Here is a 24795-nt window from a genome sequence, read left to right on the forward strand (position 1 = left end):
TTTTTTTTTTTTTTTTTTACAGAAGATACAATGGATGTATTCTCATTGCTATATGGAATGCAAAGTTCCTTTACTCCCATCCCTACCCTCCCTAGCATATTTTCTGTCATGAGCTTTTTCTCTGTACTTGATATTTATGTATACAAACAAATTGGTGTTTTTGGATGAATACCTTCATGCTGTGCAATACATCCTGTAGTTCATGTTTCACTTACCAGTGTATTTTGGAGACCGTTCCCCTGACTACTTATAGGTACTACGTATGGCATTTCACTGTGTGACTTCCTACAATCTACTGGGCAATTTCCTGCATCGGTGCACATTATACTCATTTCCAGTTTCTCTTGGACAAAATTTTATGGAATATCAGCTTCTCTTTGATGCAGGCCATAAAATTCTACCCAATTATATTGATTTAATTGAGCCATTTTCACCATGGTGCCTTGAACATAACACATACTCAATCTGTGTATTTCTATTTGTACAGCAGTTTCTGTGTTGCTGACAACTCTTACTTAAAGTTTGTTAATTGTGTTGCTTAAAATTTACTCTGGTCGGGACCAGCAGGTGGTGTGGTGGTTAAAGCGTTGGACTCCCACATGGCCAACCACAGTTTGAGTCCTGGACCTGGTGGCTTGTTTTCCCCTCTCTCTTTCTTTCTCTCTGGTCAAATTAAAATATGCAAATAAATAAATACAATTAAATAAATAATAATTCTTTTAAAAAATTTTACTCTGGCCAAAGTAATGATTGATTCAAGCAATTAAAAAGAAAAAAAAGGAACAAGCTTTACTGCCTCTATCTACACCTGGTGTCAGCGTTGCTTTCTGGAAGGTTTGTGAAACTGGTAGACTTGTACTGTTAGCCTGTGGCAGACCAGTCCATCCATCCTTCCTGAGACCACACAGACCCAGCCATATTTACTGTGCCTGAGAACATGGCACCCTGCATTGAGGTACCAGTTGGAGCTGAAGGCAGCCACTGGAAAGGCACCTTTCAGGACCACAACAAGCCCACCCAGATCCATGTCAGCAATGTATCCATGTCCAGAGTGATTGCTGATGCTATTAGAACAAGCCTTGGACCCAAAAGACTGAATAAAATGATTCAAGATGGAAAGGGTGCTGTGACCATTACCCGTGGTGGAGCTACCATTCTGAAACAAATGCAACTGTTACATCCCGTAGCCAGAGTGCTGGTGGAGCTGTCTAAGGTTCAAGATACAGAAGCATGAGATGGCACCACATCAGTGGTCATTATTGCTGGCTCTCTCTTACAGATTTCTGTACTAAACATCTTCAGAAGGGGATTCATCCAGGACCAGCAGATGGTATAATGGTTGTGTCACTGGATTCCCAAGTAGTCGATTGCAGTTTGGGTCCCAGTCCCTGCATTTAAAACTCATGCCAGGCATGTGTGTGTGCCTGCCCCAAATCCCAAGAGGATAGCGGAGAAAGGATTGCAGTGTGACCATCTCCTCTAGGGGGTGATTTGTACTTCCTGTCTCTATATCCCCAATGAGCACAAGTACCCTACAGCAAAACAAACAAACAAACAAAAACAAACAAACAAAAAACTTTCAAAAAAAAAAAAAGGAAAAGAAAGAAAGAAAGAAAGAAAGAAAGAAAGAAAGAAAGAGATTCATCTAACCATAGTTTCTGATTCATTCCAGAAGACTTTGGAAAAGGGAACTGAAATCTTGACAGACATGTCTCAATCTGTGGAACTGAGTGACAGAGGAGCTATTAAATAGTGCAATCACTTCATTGAACTCGATGCAGTGATGAAAGTGCATTAATATCTTAGAGATATTTAAATAGTTAAGTGTGGTGGGACAATTGATGGCTGTGAGTTGCTGGAAGGGCTGGTTCTCATTCAAAAAGTGACACATTCTGGTATAACCATAGTTGAGAAGACTAAGGTAAGGCTTATTCAGTTTTGCTTATCTGCTCCCAAAACAGATCTGGATAACTAAATAGTAGTTTTTTATTGTGCCCAGATGGGCAGAGTACTGCGAGGAGAGAGAGTCTATATTTTAAATTTAGTGAAGTGCATTTAAAAAACAGGATGTAGTGTTCTTCTTATACAGAAGTCCATTCTAAGAGATGCTCTCAGTGACCTTGCATTACATTTTCTGAGCTTAGCGAAGATTAAGGACATTGAAAGAGAAGACTTTGAATTCATTTGTAAGATAGTTGGAACCAAGCCAGTTGCTCATATTGACCAGTTCACCACGGACATGCTGGGTTCTGCTGAGTGAGCTGGGGAGGTCAGTCCAGAAGATTATGGTAAACTGCTGAAGCTTACAGGCTGTGCAAGCCCTGGAAAACAGTTACAGTGGTTGGAATTTCTAACTGATGATTGAAGGAACTGACCACTCCATTCATGATGCCCTATGTGTTACTCACTGTTTAGTGCAGAAAAGAGCTCTTATTACAGGAGGTGGTGCTCCAGAAATAGAGTCGGCCATACAATCAACTGAATATTCACGAGCACTGAGTCGCGTGGAATCCTCCTGTGTCCTGCTTTTGCAGATGCTTTGGAGGACATTCCATCTACCAGCCGGAAATGTTGGCCTGCGTCTGAATTCTACAGTCACAGAACTAAGAAACCGGCATGCTCACAAAGAAAAAACTACAGGCATCACTGTTTGAAGGTGTGATATTTCAACATTTTGAAAGAACTGGTTGTCTCCTCTCTGTTGGTTTCGGTCAGAGCTCTCACCCTAGCAACGGAAACTGTCTAGAGCATTCTGAAAATTTATGCGATTAACAATGAATATTCTGGGTGACACTGGCTGATGGACTCTGTTATGGCCAACAGTATGATGGCTGGAGTGAGAGAAGATCATCTTGATGTTCCATGTTGTTTGGAAGATTGTTTCCTCTTGGCACACACTTAAAGTTGTTTTGAGTGAATTGATGAAAATATTAGACATCTGGTTTCTAAAGGCAAAATAATAATAAAATGAAATAAATTTTAAAAAGACAATGATGGAATCTGTGATTTTGTAGTATCTCTGTTAATAGGTAGAGCTGAACCTTTGCCTTTAGGCCCTCAGCTACTGCCTTAATTTTGTACTTTTTACCTGGCTGATTTTGGAAACCACCAATTTCACTTCCTTTGCCATCTCTAATGTAGCCACGATAAGATTTCTGAAACATACATCTGATGAGTTCCAGTGACTGACCCAGCCTCTGAAACAGAGGGACCCAAGAACAAGGACAATGAATGAATGAACATATGTCACTACTCTGTTCCGCAAGAATCCTCCATGTCGTCTGATGAAATTCTGACCTCCTTCTCCATTCATCTACCCTACCGTGATTTGGGGACAAGTAGTCACCAGCCTCACCTGCCATGGCAGCCCCCCTTTCTTTGTTCTTAATCAGCTGTTTTGAAGTACAATTAACATGTAGCACCATGCACACTTGTAAAGTGTACTGTTCTACTAAATAAAACTGGACTTTTATCTTTAGACACAAACAGGCGATTTTTTCAGCTTACCCCAGACAATGGCAAGAATGTCACCAAGAACTCTGTTGGTGGATGGCAGCAATGGCTGCAGAGCAGCATGGGTGAGCTGGCCCATGATGCAAGTGTGAACTTACACTGAAAAGCGTTTAAGATGATAGACTTTGTGTTGTGTATATTTTGCCACAATTTATTTCTTTTTTAGAGTTTTTTGCTTTAAGACACGTGTGCTCACGGGAGGGAGAGATGGAGGCAGTGAAAGGGAAATGAGAAATCAACCCCTGGGGGAATGGCCAAGCCATAATCCCTTTTCCTCCAGTCTCCTCCCAGGATCTTGGGCACACGTGCACATGTACCTGGCGTGAGTTTCAAGTCACTAGGTCCGGGACTCGAACTGTGGTCAGCCATGTGGGAGTCCAGTGACATAACTACTACAGCATCTGCTGGCCCCTTTGCCACAATTTTTTAAATGCTAAAAAGAAGAAGAAAATATCTCAAGTACTTTGCTCCTTTTTCAACATGAGGGAGATAAAAATCTGTAAAAACAGACCTCATGCTTTGGGGAGCTTCTTTGAGGTTTGAAAAAAAACAATTTTACATGTAGTTCTGGTTTGTATTATAGTAATGAAATGCTCATATTCGTGGCCATTCGCACATACTCCTGAGAAGGGAGAACCCAGTGTGGGTTAGAATACCCAGAGCATCATAACGTTGTGGGAGGGGGCGGGGGGGATGGGATTCTTGTCAGTCAGCCATGGTAGGGTGCACCTACTGTGTGTCTATGCTGAGGGGTGGCAATGGGAATGAAAGTAGCAAAGGCTGCAGTGGAGGGCCCCGCGGTGGAGGGCCCCGCGGTGGAGGGCCCGTGGGGGGAGGGCTCCACGGTGGTGCAGCAGTACTGCAAGGAATGAGGCTGACCCACATGGGAAGTTTCTGGATTCATGTGCAGAGACCTCCCTGGGTGCACCAGGCACATGCGTGCACGTATCTAGGGCTTCCTGAGTCTGGGGGTGGGTCACAGCATGAGGACCCTGTCATGGGTGTCTGTCTGTCTCACTCATGGATAAATTAAATAAATAAACTTTTGTTTTGAATATTAAGAAAGTCAAGGAGCTAGGGCTGGCCAGGGTATGCAGTGGCCAAGGAAGCTGATCTGAAGATCTGGGTAGGACTTTTTGGCCCTTAGGATCTAGGAGACATTTTTTCATTTTGGAATAGGCAAGTTACATGGTAAAAGTGATTTCAGAAAATGTGTCCATCAGTATGTAGGGTGGATGGTGAGCCGAGAACTTCAATGTCATTTCGTAGTTTTAAACCTGGGGCCTAGGTTGTGACCATTATGTAACTCCCTTCCCATATAATTTGTAAGATGAAAGCAAAGACTGATTTTGAAAAATGCCTTGATTTTGACAATGGGAGGGATTTGCCTTAAATGCAAAGATTTGGAGTGAGGAGGTTAGGGGAGGATTCCTGTAAGTTTTCGAAGTCTTAACGTGAACTCGCTGTAGTATCTCCTAAAGAGAAGGGGACAGTAAGTTCTTTAAAGTCTCTATACTAGCTGACAAACCAGGAGTTAGTTATTCAGAATTCCCTAGAGTAGTTTCAGAGTGCAGCAGCATCAGCATTTTAAGCATTCACTAAGTGTGTGCTTTTCCGCGCGCTTTCTGAACCCCTAGAATGGGTTATTTGGACTAGATTAAAAAAAAAAAAAGTAATGTTGAAATTAAAATAGGAAAGTAATATAATGTTGAGGCCAGACAGTGTTACCATGTCAAAACACCATGTCCTGTAAGACTGAGCCACGGGGGGTGTCTGGAGACCCTCCTGAGAATGCTGGGCACACACTTGTCCACCATCTGCAGCTGTCTAAAGGTTGGGGAGGGGCATGGATCCCAGTATTAGAACTATGAAAGGTGCTGTCTTTCTCTTTCTCTCATTCTCTCAGTCTCTCTCTCTGTCTCATTTATGGAAGAAGTAAAGAAATAAACCTTAAGAAAGAAGAAAAATAATAGGACCATGGAACCAGCAGTTAGCATAATGGCTATGTCGCTGGACTCCCATGTAGTCGACAATGGTTCGAGTCCCGGACCCAGAGGCTTAAACTCACGCTGGGCGCCTGTGTGTGCATGCCCAGGATCCTGAGAGGCGAATGGAGGAGAAGGGATTGTGGTGTGGCCATCCCCCCCCAGGGGGTGATTTCTCGCTTTCTGTCTCTCTGTCTCTCTCTGTCTTTCTGGCGAGCGCACACGCCCTATAGCAAAAATCTCTCCAAAAATAATAATAATAATAATAATAGGGCCGTTGCTTGAATGTAACCTGTATTTCAAGAATTTGTGAAATGGATCCCTTATAAGCTTTGGTATAACATAGAGAATATATTCCATGAGACTTTGAAATCATTATGGCGTTAGTTGGTGGTTCCTAATATAGAGATTAATCATAAAACATGTAGACTATTGATGTGAAAGAATGGGAATTACATACTACTTGAAGTGTATACTTACGTTAGGCAACACATATAAGAAATTTTTGTGTTTCCTTGAGGTCATTAAACTGGTACGGAACAAAGGCCAGGAAACAGGATGCATACTTAGTATTGACGTCTAGAGATACTGTCATTGAGTGCCATAGTGATTTGGAGACCAGTTGAAATATAATCAACAGGTGGCCAGCAGGGGCTTTAGTGGTTAAGGACTGGACTTCCAGTGGCTAGCCACAATTTGCGCCTCAGACCTGTTAGCTTGAAAATCACACTGGGCACGTGCGCCTGCATGCCCGAAGTCCCAGTAGAAGAAGAGGAGAAAGGACAGGAGAAGTGGGTTACCAGGATTTTATTTTCTGTGTCTTCAGATTTAAAAATTAAATAAATAATGGTTCATATATAAATTGCCATCTTCATCCAAAAAATTCTCAGTAGATAAGCAGGTTGGATTTTGAAGACATATACATATTTTCTGAGTGGTTTTACAGCTTTAGTTTTTCTGTTCTATTGGAAGGAGTGATTTTTTTTCCTTCGATTTTCAGGTTTTAGGTTATTATTATTTAAAATCATTATGTATGAATTGCCCCCCTCCATCTTTTATTTGCTGTATGACTAGCTTCTTGGTTGGAGAGTCTTAATTAAATATGTCAGTGTCCAGAGATGCCTAGAAAAGGTCTCGGTCAGCCCTCTTCCAAACTGCTGTTTCCTGATAGTAACCCAGGCTGCGCTGTCAACGGTGAAAGAGATCTCTGGCTTTGAGATAAATTTCAATGGAAATGGTGGATTTGATAGCAAATAGATATTTTATAAACTATGACCAACAATTTACCCAGTGAGTTTTCTCCCTCTTGGAATAATGTATGACTTAAATCCAATGGTTTTGGTTTTTTATTTTGTTTTTCTTTTTAATGTATTTCATTCTTAACACATAAGAACTCTCACTATGGTAAAGGCAATATCCCTGCTAGCTGAGCGTTCCTCTTTTGGCCTGTGCATCTGCCTTGGTGGAGGTAGCTGGGTGTTTATTCAGGTAGATTCTTCATTCAAGGGGCAGGACAGGCAGTAAGGAGCTTGATGTTAGCATATTGTTGGGTAAAAGGTGAATTGAAAAGCTTAAAAATCATGCAGACCTTTCTGTAAAGGCCATGGCTTCATTAAGCGTGTAATCATTCATTTTCTATTAAAAGCTTTAATCAGGTATTGACTACCTACCATTGGGTTATTGGAAAAGTCATGATGCATTTTTGCATAGAAAAACAGACAAATAAATATGGCATGACTTTTCCAACAGCCCAATACATGGCAGAGAGAATGCTAAGAGCTGGGGTATCTGGACAAACTCCCCACAAGCAAAGTCCCCCACAAATGGGGGTGGAGAGAGGTAAGTACCATGTAGGGGCTCTGCTGATGGTATACACAGGCCTGCTGCCTGATGGTATATACACCCCATCTGCAGACTCTCCCAGGTAGAGTTTGTGATCTGGGAAGTTCCTATTTTGTGCTGGTGACTCTTAAGTAATAATTATAATTTGAGTATGTTGGTAGAAATAGTATCGGGTCCTCCAAAAAATCATGATGTATTTTTGCATAGAAAAAGACATCATGTCTTTCCTGACGACCCAATAGTTAGTCTCTCCATTAAGCAATTGGAAAAATGAGAATTAGCTAGACATAGAAATATTTTGTTCTACTTTCCTACCTCATGCAACTTCATTCTTCCAGTCAAGCATTCTCGAGTTGGCAGATAAGATTAAACAGGACAGAGTCCCTGCCTTTGGAATTATTAGGAAACATGGGTATGACGTTCCTCAGTAATAACTCAGCATGTCACCTTCTGACTTAGAGGAAGAGAGGTTGCAGTGAGAACTCTTACCAAGTGTTATTTACAGGGACTGGGGCCTCAGTGTCCCAAGATGGAATGAGTTAAGACCTGCAAATGAGTAGAAGCTAATCAGGGAGGAGAGGGTCAGATCAGTATGCCGAAGAGAGGCCAGCACCTGTCTTTCCCATTCCACGCTCTCTGTGTATTCCGGTGCCACGATAAATGTCAGAAGTTAGCTGAGACCTTGCCCTCAGTAACTAGCAGGGAAGAAGGGCAGTGCCCTGGGGTTTTGCGTTTCAATTGGAAGAGGGCTGCAGAACTAGTTAGACGTGTGCTTAGGAATGCTCCCTCAGTGGCCATTTGGTTAGGCTAGTTGACAGAGCTGGGTGTTTATGGCAAAAGATGGAGAGGGGTGAGTGGATAGGGTAGGAAGGTTAAAAGTCAGAGAAATTGAACAATCTGGAGGGATTCTCCTGTAAGATACACAATCACTTTGAACTTTATAAAGTCAACTCTTACTGTGGTTTACATGTGATTATGATGTTTTTATAGCTGCCCTGCCTAAAAAAGATCATTATAAAGATCTAGATTTTTTTTTTTTGAGAGGTTTTTGCTATAGGGCACGTGCACTCAGCAGAAAGACAGAGAGAGAGACAGAGAGACAGAAATTGAGAAATCACCCCCCAGGGGGGATGGCCACGCCACAGTCCCTTCTCCTCCATTCTCCTCTCAGGATCCTGGGCACACACGCACACACACCCAGCATGAGTTTAAGCCACCAGGTCCGGGACTCAAACTGCGGTCGACTACATGGGAATCCAGTGACATAGCCATTACGCTAACTACTGGTTCCAAGATCTAGTATTTTTTAAAAATGTATTTAGGCATTGATAGTTATAAAATTGAATCTTTGAAGCCATACCATGATTAAATCTCCTTGGAATAAAATAATTTAAAAAGCACAAGTACCAAAAGTCAGTGGGAAGAACTTACAGTCCTGACATGACGTGAACTTTGAGAGGTCAGCCATCCACTAGAGCTGGGCCTTCCCTGGGGTGCCTGTTCTCCTTCCCCACCTGTTACTGAGACAGGAATGAGTAAAAGCAGTATGGGAATCCGGCTCACTTCGCCTTGTGCATAAATGCTCACACAGTCCAACTTGTTTCCCATCCTTAAAGATAGAGCACCTGCCTAGTTTAGAACTGACTGCTCATAAGGGTTAATGTTATTTCTATATGACTTCCCTAAAGGCAGGCCATTTCTTTACTACTTTGCCCCCTGTGGTTCCAGTACACAGTGCTCCATGAACAGATTATCCATTGAGAATTTACTGGTTGATTTGTGGCCTGGACACTGTGGTGCCACAGTAACACAAGTGGCCTGCAGGGCTGGTAGCCAGATGACCAACCCCAGGCTTGAAGGTATGCCAGGCTCCCAGGAGCCTGAGGGCTGGGAAAAGGGGTTGAAGTATAGTGGGACCTTGTCAAAGATACTTCTTTCTTACACATGCATGTGCTCTCTCTCTCTCTTATTAAAAAAAAGAGAAAAAAAAAAAGAATCTATTCGTTGTTTTGCTTTATTCTTATTTGGAATATTAGAGATGACTTAAACAGCATACTCTTGGGTTGCTGGAGAAGTCCGGATGTGATTTTTTCTATGCAATAATATGTCATGACTTCTTTGGCAACCTAATATTTGTCTTTCTTTTCTCTGATCTAACTTAAATCTTTCATGGTGTAATTTTCCTATAGAGAGCTATACCCTCCAAATACTAGAAGAATGTATAATAAATGTATATTATATTATGTTTAACTTAATCTTTTGAGGTAATAAATAATAATTTTGATTGCATTCCTTAAACACATACTTTGGCTAAAGTTCTCACATATATTCTCATTTTTGTGAAGTTGACTTTCCCAGTTAGTTTTTTCCCTACCAATTTGTCTTGCCATTTCAGTTTGTCTTGTACCCCTGTATTTTTTTCTTCTGCCAGTAGAGACCTAATTGCCTTAAACATCTTAAATCAGACTTCCTTTCATTTTCAAAATTAATTAGAGGACATTATCTGAGCATAAATTCACTGGCCATGCCCGTCTATCCATGTCTGTCTTATCTCTGTGCTCCCAAATAGCACCATTCTGAGCAAGTGAATTTCAGTGATATTTGATGGAGGATCAGAGAAGGCCCAAGATCAAGAGTGGACGCTGCAGGGGCAGGTAGTCGCACAGCAGTAAAACAAAGGGATGCACATATGAAGCCCTAGAATGCAAACCCAAGATCATGCACTGTGGCCCATGATCCAGGTTGATTGGAATTGCAAATCTCATTGTGGAGACCCTGTTGGGGATACCTGGCTCTCCTTTCACTTATCAAGGAAGAAATAGATAGAAAACTTTTTTTGGCAAATGGTCACTTGAGCTATAGACTATAGAAGAGCCAGTATGATGACAGAAAAAGCACTTTCTACAGCAGACAAAGGAGAAGATCATGAGAAGGAGGCCAAGTTTGGAATGCATCACTCCAGGGTTGGAAATGATCAGCTCAGTTTAACAAATTATATATTTGCTCCCAGAGGATCAGGACAGGATACCTTCGCTTCTGCTCCTTTTCTTTAAATTGATCAGCCTGACGTAGGAGCCAAATGCAGATTTTGTCCCAAAGTTTTAAAACACTCTTATATAGGCAAGTAAATTGCAGTGATTTATGATAATGCAATGTATCTTTCTTTTTCTGGAACCTAGAAGTTTGTTACCTTTGACCTTTAATTAAGAGTGCCTCTATTTATAAGTATCACATCAGAAAGCTCGACTCTCTTCTAGCAAATAGCTGTACTTTTAAGTGGTAAATAATCTCCACTGAATTCTGACAACTCATTTGTGCCACTGCATTAGCTTTCCAGCTGATGTCTTGGGAGTTTGGAATGCCCTTCGCTTCTCAATTCCAATGTCGTGGCAGATCAAGTGGACTATTTAAAGAAGGCTCAAGAATAGGAGTGATTCATAGGCTTGCCTGGTTTTATACACTGAAGGGAGGCGAAGTAGATTCTTCCTATTAAACGCTTCTTTTACCTCCAGAGAATGCCAGTAAAATATTGATGACAAGATTGGCCTCTCTTATCTAGAGGTTACAGGTTGAAGTTTATTAGTGTTTTTTAAGCCACATATTATTTTGTTAATATTTTTGTCAGTCTCTTGCCAATTAGGAAGTTGCTTTTTCATAGTGTAAGTATTCATCTGAAGACGTTACCTCCTTCTTAACCTCCCATACAGATTTCACTTATTCTTTTGAAGGTATTTATCAATACATTCAAAAATGATATGCCACTTTTTAAAAAGAGAATAGAGTATTTATACAACTCACAGTGGACCAGGGGCCACATCTTGTGAGGGCCTTCTGGCTAAATCACAAGATGATTCAGAAAGCAGGTTTCTGAATCCACGAGGCTCTGTTCTGGTCTCCTTCTCCTTCCTTATAAGCTCATGAGGATTCAGTCATGGGATCCCTGTCCTGATCCCCACCTTTAGGATCCCAAAGACTGTCCAGACCTTCCTTCTTCCTTTTCTTTCCTCTTTTTTTTTTTCCACCAACATATAACAGCTGTACATATTTATGAGGGTACATTATGGTTTTTAGCTACATGAATACAATGTGCGATGACTAAATCAGGATGATTAGTCTACTCATTGTCTCTACCGTTCATTCTTACTTTGTGTTGGGACATTCAAAACCCTTTTATTTTAAGTGTGTTCTTTTTTGTAAGGCATTATTTATGTACACTAAAATTAGCCCATTTTAGCACCCAGTTGTCCAGTCTTGAGATAAGTACCACATTGTTATTGTCTCTGTGTTCAGATACAGAATAGCACTAGCACCCCATATCCCTCGTTTTTGGTTAGCCTCAAGTTCCACACTCAGTCCTGGGCAAGACCGGTCTGTTTTATGACCCTATAGTTTTGCTTTTCTCAGACTGTCACATTAATGGAACTATACTGTACATGGCCTTCTTATTCTAACTTCTTTCACCAGCATATTTATTTGAGATTCATTCATGTTGTAGTATCAGTCATTTATCCTTTTATATATATTATATAAATTATATATATATATATTATTTTTATACATTCAATCACTAAATATCATTACAACATGCAAAATGAATTTTCCCATCATGACTACAATGTATATTAGTCCAGTTAAATATATCATCAAACACATTAATAGCAACAGATAATTTTCCGTTTTTGTGACCCTTAAATGTTTCGTTTCTTTTTTCCCTCGATTCCCTTCCTCTCACCTTTCTCCCACACTGTCTCTAGTATCCATAATTGTTCTCCTTGCTTTTATATCTCCCAATCTTTCATTTTCCTGCCACAGAGTATAGACATTTGGTATATATTGAATGGAGATATATAATGCCTCTCTTTCATAGTCTGTCTTGCTATGCTTAGCAGTAAATCTTCCATATTCATCCACTTTCTATCAAATGTCAGGGTTTCATTGTTTTTTATGGAATAATAGTACTCTGAAGTGTATATTAGCCACACTTTTTCAATCCATTCATCTTTTTGTGGACATTTGGGTTTGTTACATGTCTTGGCAATCATGAATAATGCTGCAATAAACATGGATGCACAAATACTTTTCCAACTGAGTGTATTCCTAACCTTTGGATAGATACCCAGGAGTGGAATTGTTGGATCATATGTCAGTTCTATTTGTAGGTCTTTGAGGAACCTCCATATTGTTCTCTATAGTGGTTGTACTAATTATATTCCCACCAACAGTGTAGGAGAGTTCCCTTTTCACCACAGTCTCACCAACACTTACCATTTAAAAATTTTTTATTCTTAGCTATTCTGATTGGGGTTAGGTGGTATCTCGTTTTCATTTGCATCTCTCTTCTGATGTTATTGTTGAGGGATGTTGAGCAGCTTTTCATATGCTTTTTAGCTTTTCATATGTCTTCTTAGAAAGTTATCTGTTCAGCTCATTTGCCCACCTTTAAATTGGGCTGATCTTTTTTTTTCCCTCTGTTAAGCTGCTTGAGTTTTCTATATATTCTGGTTATTGGTCCCTTGTCTGAGGCATAGTTTACAAATATATTCTCCCATTCTGAGGGTTGCCAATTCACTCTAATTATTGTTTCTTCTGCTGAGCAGAAAATTTTTAACCTGATGTAGTCCCACTTGAATGTTTTGGGGATTATTACCTGTGCTTGTGGGTCTTATTTAAGAAGTCTTTGCCTACTCTAATATCTCAAGAATTTCTCCTGCATTATCTACTAGTAGTTTTATAGTTTGAGGTTTTAGGTTTAAATCTTTGATCCATTTTGAGTTGATTTTTGTTAATGGTGAGAGATAGGGATCCAGTTTCATTTTTCTGGATACACAATTTTTCCAGCATCATTTGCTAATGTATTGCTGAGTAGTATTCCATTGTATAGATGTACCAAAATTTGTTTTTCCACTCACCCTGTTGAAGGACATTTGAACCATTTCCTGCTTTTGGCTGTTATGAATAATGTTTCTATACACAGTCTTTTTTTTTTTTTTAGGTTTTAGTATAATGTAGGTTTTTATTTCATGTGGTAAATACTTAAAATTGGTTAAATATCTGTTTTATTTCCCTATTGAGCATCTTTTTATGGGCTTATTTGCCATCTCTGTATCTTCTTTGGAGAAATGTCTGTCAAATATTTTATAGTATAGCATATTTTTGACAAAGCATTTACTTGTTAGGAAGTCCAGAATTTTCCCAAAGGAGAGTCATCTATACAGTGTATGAATGATTCATAGATTCTTCCAGTTAACCTTCCCACAGATTTGCTTTTTAAATCAAATGCTCCTTTGTAGTCAAGACCCTACCCCCATCCTCAGTCTCTGGCAACCACCAATTATGTATTAAACCACATGAATATCCATTTTCATTTCACGCAGCAAAGGACATAATTTTAGATATTTGTAGTGTAGTTATACTTGCACTTTCTGAACCAAGTAAGTCAGCCTAGAAGAAAGGAGGATAAAGAGACATCTGTGTCCTCCTGTTCCTTTCTGGGTCCCCATCTCCCTCATTTTGGTTACATGAGGAAAACATCAAGCAAGAACTTCTCCCTAAGGGCCTCTGATTCTATCACACTGTTGACCAAGCCTCTGTGTCTCTGCCTTGAGTTCCCATGATTGGGAATTGTAGAAGCCCAATCCCAGAGAACTGAGAACCAGGGACCAGGAACTTACTAGGCCTCACGTAACAGTATAGTTCAAGGAAAAACTTAAGTATAGTTTGACTAGAATAACATTGACAATGACAAAGCAAGATGGTAGTGGTGAATGGGGAAATTGGCCTGGTAACCAACTCCTGCCAGCCTTTCTTATGAGGAAGAAATGCCAGGAGCCCATATGCTTGGGTTTTCCTAGAAATATTCTTCTGTTGGTGGCCAGCTCTAGTGGCTGAGGCAGCTGGATCCCACATGGCTGACCCCATAGTTTGAGTCCTGGACCTAGCAGCTTTAGAAACACACTAAGCACATGAGCCCAAAATCCTGAAAGGAGGAAAAAATGGAGGAGGATAGTGGTGTGAGCATTTCGCATGGGAAATCTGTTCTCCTCTTCCTACTCTCTTTCTCTGTCTGGTGAATGTACATACCCTCTGAAAAAAATTTGAAAAGAAGTAACTAGGGACCAGCAGCGTAATGGCTATGTCACTTGACTCCCATATAGTCGAATGCGGTTCAATTCCTGGACCCAGTGGCTTAAATAAACTGTGTGCATGCGTGCCCAAGATCCTGAGAGGAGAATGGAGGAGAAGGGATTGCGGCGTGGCCATCCCCCCCAGGGAGTGATTTCTCGCTTTCTACCTCTCTGTCTCTCTCTATCTGTCTGGCGAGCGCACGCACCCTATAGCAAAAAACTCTCAAAAAAAAAAAAAAAAGTAACAGTAACATCCTGACCACTGCCATTTGTTAATAGGAAGATAGAAATAAGTTTTCCTAAACCCTATTGCTGTTCTTGAAATCTATGACATCTAGATGCAGTTTGTACATGCTGATGTTTTCATTGTAGGGGGAGGATTACAAAAGCAGCCTACCCAAAGAACCAAGCTAGCTACCATCTATTTGCAGAAATGAGGTCAAAAAATCATTGTTTGTGTTAACTGATATACCAGAACCCAAATGAATGTTTTTAGGGCAATTTCTGGACTTCTCTCTGTTTGTGTCTGTGACTAAAGTTCATACACTCAATGTTAAGTATCAGAAAAGGAAATAAAATCATCAACACCTTTGAACTATGAAAGCTGCTAATCAAAAACCTCATGTAAGCAGTGCACTAATATCAGAAACCGATTGTGATCTAGGTACATTTACTATAAAATTCAAGCACAAGGACTTTTGATTTTTGGCCCAGCTGGGGTGGCACACACTGGCAGATTCTGCTGCACAACTTGCTGAGGCTGTGCGGGAGGCCAGGGTTTGATTCTTCGCCCACCCTAAAACCTAGGCATAGTAGGACGCACCGGTGGCCCCAGCTCCTGAGAGATGGAGTGAAGAGAATCACAGCACAGTGGGACCCCGTGTAAAAGTGCATTATCCTAACAGCAACAAAATAGTACTGCTTAGTCCCTTGACAGCCATTTTTGACAATGATATGCAACTGACGTGCAGTGCTTAGCCACAGACACAGAAAACACTTTCGGCAGGCAATTGGTTGTTTGGGTATGTCTCATTGAACCTTTGCTGTGCTTCTGTGTTAACGGCTGTGTTGTTCAAGGCGCAGGTCAAGTGTCTTGGCCTCCCTGAATTTCCTCCCTAACCTTCTTGCCCTTAATCTCTTCATTTCTCTGAACTTCTTACAAGCAACCTGGTAAAGTGGACTGCTTCCATGAAACACTTCGGAAGTATTTGTTAATCTTTCTCACTAGATCATAAATTCACTCGAGGGCCAGAACTGCATCTTTTGCTGATTTCATTAATTTGCTTCAAAGCAATGAGGAAATTAGCAATCAGTAAATAATATATGCTTGGCCAGTCTCTACTGATTTATGGAAGTGCTCACTGCCTTTCTGACAGTCCTTGGAGAAACGACCACCTCTTTAATGGGTCTGTGCTACGCTCCGTTGGGACCCTACTGAGAAACTCCTGGATCTCACAGCAGCACTCAACACCAAGGTCTGCCTGTGACTTCCAGTCTCTGTTAATATTTAAAACTGTCCCCACTGCCTGCATAAGAATGTGTGTCTCTTCCCGGTGGCCGTGACATAGTGACAACTTGACACACCTGGTTTCATTACTCTGGAAAATGTCTACTTATCTGAGTTCCTAGAACTCTTCAGAATAAGTGTCAAGACCACATACCACACAGACTATCTATGAAGTCAGGCTGTCCCAAATACTTTATAAAAATTTGCCCGATCATTTCTACATTATGTATTAGGACACAAAGAGATAAAATGTTGATTCAGCTAAACTAGGCCAAATCCTGGTGCACGCAACCTTCGTTCGTTTTGGCATAGGGTGTGTGCGCTCACTGGAGAGACAGAGCGGGATAGAGAAAGGGAAAGTGAGAAGCCACGCCCCAGGGAGGATGTCCTGCCATGCTCTCTCCTTCATTCTCCTCTCAGGATTTTGGGATCACACATACGCACATCTAGCATGATTTTCAAGCTGCCCGGGCCCAGGACTCAAACCATAGTCAGCCATGTCAGAGTCCAGCACCTTAACCACCATGCCACCTGCTGGTGCCAATGCACACTACTTTTAATGCCATGGCTGTCCATATTTTATTTTTATATTGTGCATGTGTATATACACATGTAGGTGTAAGCTTGTGTGTGTGGGGGGCATACATGTAGGTCTGTGTGTGTGTGTGTGTGTGTGTGTGTGTGTGTGTGTGGGCATACGTGTAGGTCTGTGTGTGTGTGTGTGTATACCTGTAAAGAAATATGAGAGGCTTTTAGAAAGTTCATGGAAAATATGTATTGTGAAAAACCTACACATGGATTTCAAAAGATTTTTGAGCCAAAATAAACTTGTATTTTAATTCCAGTTTTCCGCTAACTCTTTGAAGTTCCCTCTTCTAATATATGCTGTTAGCTTTTGTCAGGGGAGACTTAGTGGTCTTGTTTTTTTTAATCTTTATTGGAAGAAAAATTTTGTTGACAACTTAAGATACTTGTGTTCACCACAAGTGAGGCAATATTGTGAAAAATTCCTTTACTATTTAACAGAAAACGGTGAAAGCCACCAGTATATTTCTTGTTTTTTATCTATTCATTTTCTCTCCCTTTTTTTTTAATTTTAGGAATTTTTTTATATTTTGGGGTAGTTAGCTCATTGTCAATGATGTGAGTTAGAAGCAACTTCTAAATGATTTATTTTATTATTGTAATAAAAAGTTGGAGTCACCTTAAACCACCCACTGCAGTTTGGGTTCCTACAGAAGGAGACTATAAGACGGAATTTAGCATAGAAGATGTTTATTGAGAACCCTTCAGATCAGTATTGATGGATGGCAGGGATGAGTCATGAAGAATCGGCAGCTCAGGGAAATGAATGGTGAACAGGTCAGTTGGTGGCCAGAAGAAAGACAGGTTGAGTGGCAGCATCTACCAGTGTGCACTATAACAGCTGGGCTGAAAATCAAAAGATTTTAATTTTAATTTTTTTTTTTTTTTTGCCATGGGGTACATGCTCTTGCCGAAGAGAGAGAAAGAGAAACAGAGACAGACAGAGGGAAAATTAGAAGTCACCTCCAATAAGGGATGGCCACACCACAATCCCTTCTCCTCTACTCTCCTCATGGGATTTTGAATGTGCACGCACAAGGTGCCAGGTCCTGGACTCAAACCTCGGTTCACCATGTAGGAGTCCAGCACCTTAACCACCATGCCAAATACTGGCCGCCAATCCAAAGCTTTTATACTTGAATTGTATAGTAAATGTACCAAGATCATAATCAGTATTTGATATTAGTGCACTGCCTACTTGAAGTTTTTGGTTAACAGCTTTTACCACTCAAAGGTGATCTTTATGTTATTTCCTTTTCTTGGTACTTAACATGGAGTGTTTCTGCTTTAGTTGTAGATACAAATAGAGAGATTTCCAAACATTGTTCTAAAAAGTTATTAATTAAAGCTATCTGGGCTCCGGTGTATCAATGAACACAATGATTTTTGGCTTCATTTCTGCAAATAGATGGTTACTAAATGGATCCTTTGAATAGGTTGCTTTTGCAATTGCCCCCCCCATAATAAAAAAAAGTCAATGTGCACAAAATGCACCTAAGCTTTATAGATTTCAAATGCACTCAGCAGGGCCAGCAGGTGGCATGAGGGTTAAGGCACTAGGACTTCCAGATGGACAACTACAGTTTGAGTCTCAGGCTCAACAGCTTGAAAATCACACCAGGCCCTTGTGAGTGCATGCCCAAAATCCCAGAGGAGAATGGACAAGAAGGGATTGCCACATGGCTATCCCCCATGAGGGGGTGATTTCTCACCTCCCTTTCTATGTCTCTCCAGCCAGCACATGTGCCCTAGAGCAAAAACATAAACATTTAAAAGAGAGAAAAAAAGAGAGAAGTAAAAAGAAATGTACTCAGCGACAGGAATAGCAATAAGAGTCAGGGAAAACTCACTTCTGTCTTTCTACTAACAAATAGCAGTGACCAGAATGTAGCTTATTGTTGCTTCTTTAAAAAACAAAACAAACAAATGAACAAAGCACTTTGTCAGCAGGTCCATCCATTCACCAGATAGAGACAGAGAGAGGGGAGGGGAGAAAGTACACCCCCCCCCCCCGCATGGAGGGATGCTCACACTGCAATCCTTCTCCATCTTTCCCTCATTTCAGGATTTGGGGTACGCATATACACACGTGCCCAGTGTGTTTCTCAAACCACCAGATCCAGACTCGAAGTGTGGGGTCAGCCATTTGGGATTCAGGTGCTTTAACCATCAGGTTATGAGCCCTGCCTCCCATGGAAGAGTGGTTCTAGGAAAAGCGAGTATGTGGGTTTCTGGCATTTCTTCTCCACGAGAGAGGTTGGCAGCAGTTGGTCACTAGGCCAGTGGTACATGCACCTTAGTAAACAGTTGGATTTTCTCATACAGCTGAGTATATAGTTACCGTATTATCTAGAAATCCCTCATCTAGGTAATAAAGAAAGAGAAATGAAAACAAGTTCACCAAAAAACTAGTGCCCAAAGGAAGCTTTATGGTGGCTCTATTTCTAATTGCCAGAATCTGGAAAGAACCCGTTTATCTCTCATCTCAGAGACGGATAAGCAAACTGCATGTCATCCAGTGAGTGACCACTGCTCAGCTCCAAAAAGGGTCAGCCTGTTGAGACACATAACAGAATCCTTTGGGGGCAAATGCTTTGTGATAAGCACAATAATTCAGACCCAAAAAGACATACTTTTATATGATTTTATATAAATGTGTGATTGCGTTGATTTGACATTCCGAAAAAGATAAAACTTATGGGGATATTAAATAAATAAACACATACATACATATATATACATAAATTTAAAAAGCACCAGATCAGTGGTTTCGAGAGCCACAGGTGTAATAAGAAGGTGATTACAAAGGAACACTAGGAATTTTGGGGGTTGTTGGAACTATTCTATATCTCGATTAAGATACTTACCCAAGTATGTGCAGTTGTCAAAAGTCAGAACTGTATACAGTTGATTGTCAGAAAAGTCACCATGTATTTTTTCTATGTTTTCTGTGCATAAATGCATCATGGCTTCTCTGACAACCCAATAAACGGGGCGATTTAAAAAAAAAACATGGTTATGTCTAAAAATAAATAAGAAGCAAATACTATTTCTGTAATTGCTTGTTAGTATTTGAGTCAGGCCACGCATCCCATCTGGTAGAAAAGTCTTTAATTTAGGGACCAACAGTTAGCATAATGGCTATGTCGCTGGACTCCCACATAGTCGACCGCGGTTCGAGTCCTAGACCTGGTGCCTTAAGCTCACACCGGGCACGTGTGCGTGTGTGCCCAAGATCCCGAGAGGAGAATGGAGGAGAAGGGATTGCGGCATGGCCATCCCCCCTGGGGGGTGATTTCTCGCTTTCTGTATCTCTGTCTCTCTCTGTCTATCTGGCAAGTGCACGCGCCCTATAGCAAAAACCTCTTCAAAAAAAAAAACATTTAAAAAGTCTTTCATTTATATTGAACTTCTCTGTCTTCTCTACTCGTTCCTTCTCCTCCACTCCTTTACCTCTCCTGTACACACACCCCCACTCACAGTCATGCACCCACGTTCTCTTTCTCTCATAACCCCTGCTCTTTCTTGGAATCATTTTAATGGGTTTCATGAGTTTTTTCCAACTATGCACAAGTACAGGCCCCTTGTTCATAATCTTGGTGGTTAAGCCTGATGAGAGTGATCCATTTATCCATGGCTATTTGTGATTCAAATAATAGGGTTGGGGCCACAGGTGGCATGGTGTTTAAGGGTGCTGGACTCCCTCATGGCTGACCATGGTTCAAGTCCCGGACCTGGCAGCTTGCTTTCTCACTTTCCCTTTCCCTCTCTCTCACTCTGTCTCTCTCTAATAAAATTAAAATAAATAAATATGTAAAGTTGAATAAAGTAATTCCTCCAATAATAGAGTTGTGATCAGGATATTGGTTCTATGCCTTATAAACTGGGAGAATATTTGGAAAAAGTAAAACTTAATCTCCTTCAATACAACATAAGCCTGGAAAAGTTATACATGTACATTATACATGTGTATGCATATGTGAGCAGCAGTAAAGAATATTCTCCCACTCTGTTTTCTCACTCCTGGGAGATTTGATATTTCCAGGGTGTTGGGCAGGGAATTTTCTTTGTACCTCTGGGCCATCAAAGCGTCACATTCCTCATTATTTTTTAGTTGTAAGGAGATAATACTTAAAATACTCGTGTTTCTATATATGTTTTTAACCTTTCAATATGAATATATTATAGTAAAGCACGAACCACGATTCTCACATGCAAAGGCCTTCTGCGCCCGCATTTAGCATATTTAGTCCATTTCGTTCCCATATCCACCCTGTGACAGCTGAAGGGATTTCTTTAGGATGACAGATTGTCAGCACATTGACATAGATTGCTTTAGATGTATATTTTTAGTGGGAATGAATGATTTTTTTAAGTGAGTTTTTCTCAGAAATATAATAATAGGTAGGGAGAAAAATTGCTATTCCATGTGTCAATCTTAAGGATTTCTTTTTCCTCTTCAAATTATAGCTAGAGTCAACCTAATTAGTAATTATTAACAAGTATCTTACAAAATAAAAAGGAAATTCAGTGTTTGCTGAAATGCATCATATTATCCACTAGAATATAACTGTTGATAAATAATAACGAGATTTATCTCCAAACTCATTGGTCGAAGATAGAAACAAATTTAAATAGTCTAGAATTTTTCTCAAATTCTTTATCGCATTTCATTATTTGTTATCAGTCCTGGGGGGGGGGAACTTAGCAAACCTTGGTTGATAGGGCAATTCTTTACATTTATTTATGAGATCAAACTAAAATCTGCAATTCACAGGACACTTTTTCTCTAATGTATCTGTTTTTAAAACTAGGATCACTTCATAAGATTTTGGTTTGTTAAGAAGAATGCATTAGTGGCCATCAGGTGGCATCGTTGTTAAGGCACTGGACTCCCACATGACTGACCGTGGTTCGAGCCCTTGACCTGATGGCATGCTTTCTCACTTCCTCTCTCTGTCTCTCGTAAGCACATGTGCCCTATAGCAAACTGAATAATAGTAATAAATTCAATAATTCTTTAAAAAGAAAAAGAATGCTTTATCAGAATTAAGGCTAAATTTTATGGTTGAGACCAAATTTTACTAAAAGCACTGAAAATCGTTCAGTAAGAAGACTGTGGTTGTTGTTTTCTACCTAGGAACATTTGGGACCATCTGCTGTGTAGGCGCCATGAGGACCGGAATTCAGAAAAGAGAGGGGGACAGATATTAAATCCCTTTTCATGTAAGGAATACCCAAGCTGGTTCCACAGAGGATGAAATTAGGCATGGACCTAACCATAAGCTATTTTCCGAGAGGAGAGAACAGGCCTGGCTTCCTAAGGGACTGTCTCACATTTTCAGCATTGGCCCAAACGTATGCAGTTCTTTCTACTCGTTTGAAACGGTCGTTGTGCTACACGTCAGCCTTGCTGCTGGAACCCTCAGCTTGATTCCTTTTAAGCAGTTAAGATTTTAAATGGCATGGAACCCAGTCAGGGAGGGAAAAAAAGGCTGTAAAATTCATGTATAAGATAAGTTTTATGTAGAGGAGAAAGCTATATGAATTTTTATCTGGAAAGTTCTTAATGGCTGCCAAGGATTGTGAGTCCTTCCACAACTCTCCACATACAGCCTGGGCCCTTTGGTGTGATTATGACCTGACGTTTCCAGGTAAAACCACAATAGACCTCCTATGGAAATGTAGATCTAGCCCCACCAGCCCCACCAGTGCAGCCTGGGGTGGCTGACCCATCCTGGAGGCTTCAGGACTCCAGTTACCTGCCCCACCACCCTGATCCTCATGTGGACGCCCAAACAAGAGACTTTTTCTTTCTTCTTAGTGGAAGGAGGCCCAGAGCATTGTTACCACACCAACTGCAGGAATAAAAGAGAACTAGAGTGATCTTTTTTTTTAAGGATTAAACCAAAAAAGATATAAAAAGGAAACCACTAAAATGTAGTTACAGATACAAGAGCTGCTCACAGGTTCACTTCTGACCCCAAAACTGTGGCCCATGGACTGAGCTATGCCCTTGGCCTTAGCTTGTGTCAGAGTCCTCCTTTTTGGGGTGAAGAGTAATGTGTGTAGTAAGTACTTTATTTGCCACTACTGGCACCCCTAGAAATTTATATTTGAAAGTATGAATATTGAACATTTTTTAATGACCAAGAAAATGTTTTGTTAAAGTAAATATAATAACAATTTTTATACCATGTGGACTCAGCTATGCAAATATGGATACATTTTAAAAAGGCTAGACAGATGAAAAGACTATATTAACATACATTAATGTACCTATATTGGCTAGTAGATTTACAGATGACTGTTTTCTGCATGCTTTATACATTTATTAAATGTCCTATAGGGCTATTCTAATTTTATAATCAGAAAAATATCATATTTTAATTGATAAATGTTTATGAGTAGATGCTATAATGAAAGAGTTAGGAGAAAGGTGACCAGAAGTGGTAGCTGGTATGCATATGAAAAACAAAATAATCACACACAAAAAAAGAGAGAAAATCCATAGGAACAAAAGTGAGCTGTGGCCATAAACATTAGAAAATTGGAGGAAAGCATATCACACGGAATCCTAGACTATCGCAATCCCTCTTACTGTCAAGGATATACGATTCTGACTCTGAAGTGGCCGCACAAGCCCTGTGAGTCTGTGGGATACTACAGGCACGTAGGAGGGTTCCAGTTCATGTTCAGGGGCTCCCTGCACATGACTGGGATGCTTCTCCTACCCACCCCTCCACCCCTCTGACCATGGTGGCAGCAAAGCTGGGGGAGGATCACTATGTGAAGTTGGTAGGGTACCTGCCTGTCCCTCACCCTCTTTCATGAAGGAAATAAATAAACTTAAAGAGAATGCTCATTTCTTTTTTGTACAAATAGTTCTTCCTGTATGATAAATACTATTTTTTGAGAGATTTTTGCTATAGGGCGTGTTTGTTCACTGGATAGAGAGAGATAAAGAGACAGAAAGCAAGAAATTACACCCCCCCCAGGGGAATGGCCATGCCACAGTCCCTTCTCCTTCATTCTCCTCTTGAGATTTTAGGGACGCAAGCACATTCTTGGCATGAGTTTTAAGCCGCCAGGTTCAGGACTTGAACTGCAATCGGCTACTTGGGAGTCCAGCAATGTAACCATTATACCATCTGCTGGTCACAATAAATACTATAAAGTGCTTTTCAAAATGGTGATGCACCTTAGTAGGGTTTCACAAATGTCCTTCTTTAGTCTTTGATGGATATTAGGTAGTTTATAATTTGCATGAGTTGGGTTTCAAAGGTACCAAAATAACAATAAAAACTCATCACCATGCAAGGTAAACAAAATAACTCTGTTGAAAAATCTATTTTAGTCATTAATTTTACTTTACTTTTTTCAGTTTTATTACTTATCAAATATAGATATTATAACCATCAACAGTTTAGTTCCTGTTATAGTCAAATGTATTGTGCACTGTTGAGTTCTTCTATGTTAATCAGTCCCTTTTTTATTTAAAAATGTGTTTGGCTATTTTAAAGTTTGCATGTAAGTGGTACCTGGTACCAGTAAATGACAAGTTTAAGAGAATCTTTAATCCAAATAAAGCTTTGCCTTAATTAATTGGACTTGAAGGAAACTATTTCATCCCCAACTATCTAGACTATTAAGTTAAACTTGTATGCACATTTTTTCAGTAATCGGATGGATAGATTGTGTTATTACTTAGGTTCTATTTTCTACTCTATTTTTGAATTTTGGAGAACTCAAGCTATTTATTTAATGACATGAATGTTTATGGGCAAAATCTCCCAGGTCCTATTAGCTGTTTTAATGCAAGTTCATTACTCTTCATGGCACATTTTTGAAGTGTTGAAGTTTTGCTAAACATTCCATGCTGAACTCATAAAAATTAAAGGTGTTAATATTTTATTATAATTGAAGGAGAAGAATGTCATAGAATTAGCAGACTGATTCTGTTTAAAGTATGAATGGTTATGTACAGGAAAGCTGCGTTAGTTAACTCTGACATATTTAGAGGAAAGTGTGTCTTAGGTGCTTAGAAAATTTAGGCAAGGTGGATCTACATCCTGTAGGAATGAAACCTTTGCGTAATTCCATATTAATTTTATTTCAAGAATTCTTTAACATCCATGTTATTTTCCCTGTTGGGGTGGCAGGTGGTATGGTGGTTAAAGGTGCTGGATTCCCACGTGGCCGACCATGGTTCGAGTCCTGAACCTCGCAACTTGCTTCC

At 40.2% G+C, this 24795-nt stretch overlaps 1 protein-coding gene and 1 pseudogene across 3 annotated transcripts in view; both read left to right on the forward strand.

Moving 5' to 3' along the window:
* ATP8A2 (ATPase phospholipid transporting 8A2) overlaps positions 1 to 24795 on the forward strand; it is a 693132-nt gene that overhangs the window by 389085 nt on the left and 279252 nt on the right. The gene's annotated exons all lie outside the window — the stretch shown is intronic.
* Positions 938 to 2791, forward strand: LOC102501332 (T-complex protein 1 subunit delta pseudogene; annotated as a pseudogene).

Source organism: Tupaia chinensis, unplaced genomic scaffold, assembly GCF_000334495.1.
Source record: "Tupaia chinensis unplaced genomic scaffold, TupChi_1.0 Scaffold000634_1, whole genome shotgun sequence".
Classification (NCBI taxonomy): Eukaryota; Metazoa; Chordata; class Mammalia; order Scandentia; family Tupaiidae; genus Tupaia; species Tupaia belangeri.